Source organism: Canis lupus, chromosome 5 (genome assembly GCF_011100685.1).
Source record: "Canis lupus familiaris isolate Mischka breed German Shepherd chromosome 5, alternate assembly UU_Cfam_GSD_1.0, whole genome shotgun sequence".
Taxonomy (NCBI): Eukaryota; Metazoa; Chordata; class Mammalia; order Carnivora; family Canidae; genus Canis; species Canis lupus.
The window spans coordinates 62,313,380-62,319,932 of NC_049226.1; positions in this window are offsets into that span (position 1 = coordinate 62,313,380).

The following is a 6,553-nucleotide window of genomic DNA, read 5'->3' on the forward strand; positions in this document are numbered from 1 at the left end:
CGCAAAGGCTTCTCACCTGTCCTTCCTCCAAGGAGTCACAGCACTCTCAGATGGCCAGGCATGAACTTCAGCGAGAGAACTTCTGGGGGCGGGGGGCAGGTGGACTTGAATACTATCATCATTTGGTTGCCTTACCTTCTTCATATCACTGTACTTCCAAAGCAAATGTTCTCCAACATTGTCCTTTTCCAGAAAAATTCAGTGTTCAAACATCACAAAATTTATAGGAAGTGTGAGGACAGCTAATGAAGTAGGTAGGGTGGATTTTGACCAATCTAGGTGACAAAACTATGAAAGTGGAGAGAGGATGCCATAAAAGATGGCCAGAGTAGAGCAAGGATGGAGGGGAAGCCCTGCCCTCACTTAGAACTGGTTCCTTGGGGTGAGGACATCTGGACAAAAAATGAAGGAACTACATCACTTCAGGCCGGCTCATTCATTCACAGCGTGTCAAGCACCTGTTCTGAGTCTCGGGGACACAGGTGCACAAGATCTGCTCCTGAAGTTCAAGGAGCTCGCCCAGGTAGCCAGATAGGGATACGGGGACACACTCTGCAGGGATTCAGGACCCACTGAAGCCCTCATGTAGGTAAGCTGAGCTGCATGGGGAAGATGGGCTCCCGCCTGTGTCCTACTCCATGGCCGGGAAAAGAGGGTCCTACCAAGGCCTAAGAAAGTATATTGGCAGTGGGGGAGAAGAAACTCTCACACTGCCACCCTTTCTTTTTCTTTTTTTTTTTTTTAGATTATTTATTTATTTACTTATTTATTCATGAGAGACACAGAGGCAGAGACATAGGCAAGGGAGAGAAGCTGTAGGAAGCTGGATGCGGAACTCAATCCCATGACCCCGGGATCATACCCTGAGCCGAAGGCAGATGCTCAACCACTGAGCCATCCAGGCGTCCCAAACCCCAAAGCCCTTGATCATGATTGGAACAGGGTCAAGAATTGACCTGGAAGCAATTAAAAATGTTAACTAATGTTAAACCTCTTGAGAAATATGGTTGATGACTTTACACTCTCAGTTTTTCACCAAACACCTTGAAGTCTATCTACCTTCCAAGAGTGAAAGAGTTTTCACAAGAAGTGAGCAGAGCATCTAAAGATGATTTACACCTCTAGAATTATCCGGAAATGACATGTCCAGTGGTTTGCATGATGAAGAATCCTCTCTGAGCTCCTGCTCAGAGTCCTCAATGGGGTTGACAAAAGTTCTCACCACCTTCAGAGGCCTCCCCAGCCCCTGGCCTCTCCCAGTCTGTGAAGGAGCCAGCAACATGGCACCCATCACATCTAGTGGTACTTCTCCCAGGAAGCAATGGGGGCAGCGTCCTTGGGGCGACTTGCATGAAGCATATACAGCCTTGGCCAGGGTGGGCAACCCACTCAAGCTGAGCAGGATTCGTCAACCCCTATGGCTGGCCGGCGGCAACCTCAAAGTTATTAAGTTGGCTGCTTCTATAATGTAGGCCCTTGAGTAAAGAATCTAATTTTATTTGAAAGAGACAACGGCTGTTGAGCAGGTTCCTCCTGAATGGGTAAGTCTGATCCATTGAGCTGAGTTGAAAAACAAGTTAAATGGAGTAAAAAAAATCTCTTTAAGAAAGAGAACAACGTAGGCTGTGTTGGGGCCGTAAGTGGAATTTCGCTCAGCAGGAGCGACTGTTTTCATCAGAGAAAAGATTATGGAGCTCTTGAGGGAGGTTTCCAAGAAACAGAAAAATAGTCCCGATTCAAACACGGTAAATAATGAGGTGTCTGTCTGTTGGCAAGTCAACTGTCGGCCTCAGTGAAGCCCAGGGAGGGAGGCAATGAATGTGCAGGGAGGCGGGTTCTCTGAGGGGAAGACAAAGCGGGTGAATTAATACCAAATGCCTCCCGACAGAAGGAACATCACGGTGGGAGGGCAGAGTGGAGATTTGGGGGTAGGGGGGCCCCGTGACCTTGCTAGTCAAGTGGAAATGAAGACAAAGCCCTCGGTGTTCAAATGGTGGAGATAACGCTCCGGGATCGAGCCAGCGAGAGCTCGACCTTCTGTTCCATCCAAGTTCAAAAGCACCTAAGTGAGGTTTTTGGGAAAATTAGAAGTCAGGAAACGATGCGCTTCATATTGTGCAAAAATAGCAATAGGAGTCCAGGGTCACCCAGAAATCTTTCATTTCTACTACTCTATAAATTATGGCAGGAGTCCCTTCCTGGACAACAGGAACAAGCTTGTAATGACTTCCAAGATCCTTCCTCTGTCATGAGGAGATTCATGGTTTGGTTCTAAGTCATAGCCCCTTTGGAAACATCCCAGTCGTAGGTGAATGCAGTAACTCAAGAGAGAGCAGTTGACACTGCGCTTCACTACTTTCATTACACAGAACACCAAGGACTTCTATTGGATGTGTATTTAAAGAGACTGTGCTGGGTTTTCTGCTTTTTAACTTATTTTATTATAAAGTAGCAGGTGTTCATTGTAGAACAACAACCACCCCATGAAGAGTGCCAAGGTGGCTGAATTAGTATAGAAGGCCAATGTCACCTGTCCCATCCAGATGCCACTGCCAAAGGTAGACACTAGGGTAGTTCAGACGGCATCGTTCCAGACCTTTTCTTTGCATATACAAACTATATAAACATGCACCTCTTTCTTCCCTTAAGCTTCTAGAAATAAAATTAGGATCAACATTTAAGCATTCCTTTCTCTTGTGCTACATTTGATAACTGCATGCTCCGTTCGAACCATGATCTAAACCAGATGCTTCCTCTCGGGGAGAACCATGCCAATTGCTAACTACTGGAATCGGAGTCATGTATTAACTCCTTTTCAGCCCCATAGCTGTTGAAGTCATTACGTCTAGACAGCCAAGACCCCAACCTGGTTGGCACCCAGTAGCTGCATCAGTCACTGAAAGGATGCATAAATGGTGTTCAGGAGCCCAGGTAGACCTGGGTCAGAGGTCCGAACTTGCCTCTGTAGGGGGTGCCCAGGAGCCCAGAGGCAGTTGTTCCAAACCAGTTCAAGTTTTTGATGATCACTGAGGGACACCTACAAGGAAATATAGCACAGCAAGTACATTCAAAGCTAGGACAGAAGAGGCTGTGTGTGAAAAGAAGTTCCAAGAACCAGAGCCGTTAAGCCCTTCCAAAACTCGCAGGAGCCTGGTGTCTCATGTGTGGCCATGGTGCCATCTGTCCAGAAGCAGTGGGACGTTTGTCAAACTCACCATCCCAGGCCTGCCGAGTCAGACACTCTGCAGGAATCCTAACAAGCATTTCTAAAAGCACGCCAGGTAGGTCATAGTCACACCAAAGTGTGAGAACCACCGCCCAAGAGCACAGAAGAAAAGGAGACAGAAGTCTGTCTCTGTTCCCTGGGGCTTATTGCAGGCTACCCTGTGGCCAAGAAGACATTTAGGCCAAAGATGGGAAGGTCTCCTGGCCTTGGGCAGCCACTGACTGTGAAAAGAAATCAAGTGCAGGGACAATGTCCCCCCTGCAGAGGGGAGGAGAGGAGGTTCTGTGAAGCTAAAATAACTCGTTCTTTGATGTCAGAAATCAGTCCCTGTCATTTAACAAGCTGGCAGAATTGACCAAGAATGAGGGTGTGCTAAGCTCACGGGGCCAACTGATTTGCTCAGGGACAAAAGATAACCAGAGCCGAAACAGCGTTGAGCAGTGGGAGCCATTGTGTTATGAGGCGGGAGATCAGGTGGGGTAGGCAAGCAACCCCGGGGAGGCAGATGAGGGGAAACGAGGGGAATGAGGGAACACGGCAAGATTAATTAATTAATTAATTAATTAATCCTCCACTAATTGGGAGGATTTGGACGCTCACTTGCCAGGAATGGGCCCGGAGCTGGGAAAGAGCAGAGGATATTCGCACCCAAGTGGGGGCCAGGTGAAGGGAGTGCAGGTCCAGGAGAGAGATGAGGGAAGCAGATGATGGAGGGCCTGGAAAATTAGGCAGAGTTCAGGCTTCATGATGTGGGAAATGGCCAGAGGGATATAGAAGGGGCAGCCCATCTCTGCTGTGGAGAATGGATCACCTCCTGCCTTAGGGCGCTCCTGCCGAAGCAAGTGATACTTCCACCCCAAATCTCAGTGGGCCCCTAAATGCCGTCTAATTTTCTGTGGTAGTTCATAAGCAAGAAGCAGATCTGGGGGAGGAAGTCAAGGGCTTGGGTTTCGGACTTGGCGAGTTTGAGGAGCCGATTTGGATGTGTATCTGAGTGGAGGGATGAAGTAGGCAGTAGAACAGAGTTTAGAGAACAGGGGGATACAGCAGAAGGCTCCCTGGCAGCCAGACAGTAGTTAGCTGGCACTTAGTGCATCAGGGGACCCATCAGCCTGCCCTCCTCCAGCCCCACCGGCAGCACCAGACTGGAACCAGAAGTAGATCTGTTCCCTCGCTCAAAATCCATCCCCAAGCATGGAGGAGTCCCCAGCCCTTGTGTCTGACTCTGAGCCATATTTTGTCACTTGGATGTCTTGCCAAAATGTCTAACATAAATAATGAAAAAAAACCCAGCGTGTCACAATGTGTGGAATGTATCTAAAGTTGTGCTCATAGGGAAACGTATAACTTCTGAAGCTCACGTTGGGAAAGAGGAATGGTCAAAACATGGACAATCTGAGTGAATTTCAATAAGAAAGACAGCTGACCTCATAGAAATCCGAGGAAAAAATCTCGACCAGGTACCTTAGGAGATCCTGAGATGACCAATGGACACACAGAGAGATGCCCAACCTCATTAGTCATAGAGAAGTGTAAATTATAACCACCACTACACACCCGTGTATGTCTACCAGATGGCAAAAGTAAAAGACAAATAGTACCAGACTTGTGAGCAATACACGCTGCTGTTCGGAGGGTAAGTCTGTACAACCTTTTGCAAAGCTGTTTAAAATTATCTACTAAAGGCAATCATATATTTCCCCCCAAATGCCACTTCTGGATACATACTCAACAGAAATGTGTATATTCGTCCACCAAGGACACGTATCACGCCGTCCGTAAGCGCATGATCATAATAACCCTCAGCTAGCACCAGCCCAAGTGTCAACAGAAGGATGGATAAATGCCTGAAGGTTCCTACAACACATGCAGCTCTGAAAATGAGCTAAGGGCCGCAGCAACACAGACAACCCTTCAGAATCAGAATGAACAGAAAAAGCCAGACACAAAAGAGCGCACGCTTCTGATTCCAACACCCAAAGCTAAGCGAAACTGTAGCTTCCAGGGATGCACACCGCGGCCCGGAGCTACTGGGGGGGGGGGGCGGGGGGCCTGCAGGCTGCCTCCCGTCCGCCTGGACCAAGGAGCTCGCGTCAGCCTCACGAAATGCCCTGCTTAGTTTCGTTGCCTTTTTTTTTCTCTTGGTAGTAAGACTTCCAGATGAGGAAGCAGTGCGTTGATGTAAGTCTGGGGCCATCTCCGCATCTGGCAGCATCTGGACACGCCAAGCAGCTCTGCTGTGCATCTCCTTGGCTCACCTGGGTTCACCGGCAGCTCGGCAGGCAGCTCCCAGCTCCAGCTGCTGGGATTTCCCTAGCACCCTGAGGACTTGCTCTTCCTCCGAACCCTGCGGCCACAACGCAGAGTGGTTAATGCCTCCAACCAGAGATCCCTCAGACAGAGGGGACAGGGAGCTGCTAGATAAATGTCCCAGCTGCCATCCTCCTGTAGGACATCATCGGGCTTCTCAGAGGCCCGACAGGACTGAGCCCCCGTGGCCCGCGTGGGTGACCTACCTGGGTCATTTACATCTGCATTATTAGCTCTTCTCCTCCCCCCATGTCATGCCTGCTTCCTGGGACCACCTTCCCAGTAAACTAGCAGCTTTTGCAGGCAACAAAACTGACTCACGTGTGGATGTTACAGCGACAGAAAAAACCAGAAAGCAATGGACATAAAGGTCAAAATGGTGATTACGTCTTGGCAGGGGTTGAGAGAAGGGGTAGTGACAGAAGGCACGAGGGGGATTTCTAGGGAGCTGGAGAGTCTGCTCCAGACCTGCCTGTGGTAACTCGTGTGTGATAAATCCCTGAGCTGTTAACTTTGTCACATGCGCTTTTCTGTTAGATTTCATGATAAAGTTTACTTTATAAAAATTTACTAATTCGGGACACCTGGGTGGCTCAGTGGTTGAGCGCCTGCCTTCAGCCCAGGGCGTGATCCCGGAGTCCCAAGATCGAGGCCTGCATCAGGCTCCCTGCATGGAGCCTGCTTCCCCCTCTGCCTGTGTCTCTGCCTCTCTCTCTGCGTCTCTCATGAATAAATAAATACACTCTTTAAAAAAAAAAAAAGTTTACTAATCAATGGACATTCTTAAAATAAAAGATTAAAATAATTTGAAATTTTTATGTTTTAAATGAATTAATTGTATATACAGTGGTTACGTGTTAGAAATTTCCATTCAGGGCAGCCCGGCTGGCTCAGCGGTTTAGCGCCACCTTCGGCCCAGGGTGTGATCCTGGAGTCCCGGGATCGAGTCCTACATTGGGCTCCCTGCATGGAGCCTGCTTCTCCCTCTGCCTGTGTCTCTGCCTCTCTCTCTCTTTC